The sequence below is a fragment of the Antechinus flavipes genome, chromosome 5 (genome assembly GCF_016432865.1).
Source record: "Antechinus flavipes isolate AdamAnt ecotype Samford, QLD, Australia chromosome 5, AdamAnt_v2, whole genome shotgun sequence".
Lineage (NCBI taxonomy): Eukaryota > Metazoa > Chordata > Mammalia > Dasyuromorphia > Dasyuridae > Antechinus > Antechinus flavipes.
This window is the reverse complement of record NC_067402.1, coordinates 286170652-286174105: the sequence shown is the minus strand read 5'-3', so window position 1 is coordinate 286174105 and position 3454 is coordinate 286170652.

The following is a 3454-nucleotide window of genomic DNA, read 5'->3' as shown; positions in this document are numbered from 1 at the left end:
GACTCAAATTTGTGGGTTCAAATTTGTCCTCTGACACTTAACGAGCTGTGTGATCCTCAGTTTCCCCACCTGTGAAAAACACGGAGAAGGAAACGGCAAACCATTGTGACTTTGTCAAGAAAGGCCCATGAAGAAGTTTCTTAATCTTTGTCTCAGTTTCCCCATCTGTAAAGAGTGTTGGAGAAGGAAACGGCAAACCACTTCAGTGACTTTGTCAAGAAACGCCCATGAAGAAGTCACTTAATCTTTGCCTCAGTTTCCCCATCTGTAAAGAGTGTTGGAGAAGGAAACGGCAAACCGCTCAGTGTCTGCTGAGAAAATCCCAAATGGAGTCATGAAATAATCACTTAACCTTGTTTGCCTCAGTTTCCCCACCTGTAGAAAGCACTGGAGAAGGAAAGGGCAAACCGCTCCAGTGTCTTTACCAAGAAAACCTCAGATGGGGTCACAGACAGTCAGACATGATTGAAAACAACCAAACAACAACCTGGGATTAGCGCTCAGACCTTCTGATTCCTAAATGAGGTGTTCTTTCCACTACACTAACTATTATATTATTATCACCCCGGTGATGTCATTCTGATGGGTCTGCACAGCTGGGCTCCCATCCCCTAGTTAGGCTGCTCTTTGGGGCAGGTAGCTGAGTCAGGGAGAAGCTGGCTAAGTGAACACTGCACATGGATTTGCCGGAGAAGTTTCCCCCCGGCAATTATCCCCTTTCTGAGGTCTTTAAACCCAACATGGCGTCACTACCCAAAGGGCAATAGGATTTCTTCAATCCATTCAACCAACACTTAAACTTCGGGATTATGCCCAGTGCTATGCTAGAGGAGAAAGTGACCTGTCCCCAATGGGGAGTTTATAGTCAAGCCTAAATGCCCCCCAGTAAAGGGATTGCCATGTTACCAAAAATCCTCTGGATGCCTGAGAGCTTTCCACTTTGGCACAGATAATGCCGGTGTATTTTACAAAATGATTCATAGATGTGGTACAGTGGAAACAGTACTTTCTTTGAAGGCAGAGGACCTGGGTTGAAATCTTCCTTTTTGATCTTGAGTAAGGTACTTCACAGCTCTGTGCCTCAGTTTCCCTATCTGTAAAAGGAGAGGATTGGACTAGAAGCTTTCTGAGGTCCGATTCTATTTTCCCTCCTTCAGATACCTATGAGATTAGAGGCTCACATTTCCATAACCCTCCAGGAATAGGCAACCATCTACCTCCTTCCGGTCTGAATCTGTCATTGCCTGAGGGACATTGTTTATGTCCCTTATGACCCAGCTGTGTGGCCTTGGGCCAGCTTCTTGGTTCTGTGACCTTCTATTTCTCTACCTGTAAAATAACAAAAGGTTGAGCAAGGTGATCCAGCCCCAGGATGAAGCAATGAAGGGCGATTTCTGTGAAATGGATGGCTGAAACAGTGCTAATGGACACCGATCCATTCCAATCAGCACTGAGTAGGCGCCTACTGTGTGCTCTCTATAAGTTGGAGAGCAGATGCTGGTATGTTTGAAAATAGAGATTCCTCCCTGAGAAAAACAAAACAAAACAAAATCCAGGTGCTAGAGACAAAAACTAAATAAGCCTTAGTCCCAGCTTTCAGGAAAGCCCTTTGGAAAGTTTAAAGGGCCACTGAAATGGAGTGGGGGTGGTTCCCATCTACTGTGCCCCCCAATCAAAGTGGAAGGGAATGAAGGAATTCATTCCAGAGGAGCCTGAAAAGTGCTCTAGTCCAAGTCTCTCATTTTGCAAATAGGAAACTGAGGCTCAAGGAGGCATAAGATCATAATGGCCAGAAGGTGCCTTAGTCGCACTCTCCCATTTTACAGACAGGGAAACTGGGGCCCAGGGAGTCCCCTCCAGTCCAACCTCTCATGCATCAGAAACCGAATTGTAGTCCGGATCTCCTGACCCAGAGGTAGGTTTTTGTTTTTGTTTTTTCCCCCGCATCGTACAATTGAATTGAACTAAATTCAAGAAGTAGTTACTTCCAGCTGCTGTCAGTGAGAGAAGGTGTGAGATGGTAGTGAATTGGAGGATAGAAGGTACCAGGTCTGCCCACCTGCCCTGGGACCCTGGCTGTGCTCACAGGACTACAAGGCCTCTCTCAGGAGGAGACTGACGAGGGGTGGGTGGGTCTCCTTACCTACTTGTTAAGCAACCCATTAACTTGGTACTTTGCCCTGTCCTGGCCCTCCGGGTAAAGCAGATCCTTATCAGGGAAATCACTTTGCCAGTCACACAGGGAAATGGGGGACAGAGTGACATGAGAACTCAGTCTCCCATGGAGCACTTCAGGTCTCCTGGAGGCAGTTAGCTCAGTTTTGGATACCTGTGAGATGACAGAACGAGGCTCCCTCCCACAGTCCTCCAAGAGCAGGAAGCCTTCTACCTCCCAAGGACGGCCCTCTGAGCAAGACTAGCAATAATAACATACATTGGTGGATGGCTTCTTCTGTTCGTCATCTCTTCTGAGCCTGGCAAGAACTGACTTTCCTGGCTATTTCGTACCTTCCCTGACCCTCCTGGAACCCGTGACCATCATCATCATCACCATCAACATTAACGAGCTTGCACTCTGCACCAGCCACCGCTCTATGGGACGGACCAGGGTTTTGCTCTAAATCCTGGGCACAAAGCGCCACTCCCTGCAAGCCATTGGATAGAGCGCTGGCTTCCAAGTCTTTCCGACTGCATTTGAGTCCTGATATATACTAGCCATGTCTCTCAGAGCCCTCAAGAACGTCTCTAAGATTACAAATAGCAGAGGAGTTCCCAGAAACTCTTAGTCCTTATAGTCTCCAGGGAACCCCTCATAGGAAACTCATAGGTCCAGCCATGATGATTATACCCAAATGAGGAAACTGAGTCCCAGAGCTGTTCAAAGGGACATACCCTCTTGGAATACTGATTTCTGAAAGGGTCAATACCTGATGAGAGAGAGTAAGGTCCTCTGGAGCCCAGAGCACAAACACCATTAAAACCATCTATATGAGGTCATAAGTCAACCTTCTTTTGCTTAAAAAAAAAAAGTCATTTTAATGGAACTCAAGCTTTTCATTGAATTATGGCCTTTAATTTAAATTTATATTGCAAGGTCAACACAAGAATTACATGCTAATCCTTTCTTTTTAAAATATGGTGAGAACTCATAAAACTGGGGAAGAAAAACTAAATCAAGAAAATCCTAACGCTCCATCAACTGTGAATGGGTTACCTTACCTGGTTATTGGCAAAGTAAATTTAAATTTGTTAAGACCAATTCTGTAGGAAATTTCTAGCTGGAGAAGAGCTGAGATTGAGGCCATCGGACTATTTCTAGCAGAAGAGAATCAGCTACTTGTTTTTTTCCCATTTTGTCTTTTATCTGTGAGGTCTCTTTATCAAAGGGGATTGCCCCCTTTGATTTTCGTCAAAGCGCCATCCACATTTCCCTTTTCCCTCTCACGTTCCTCCT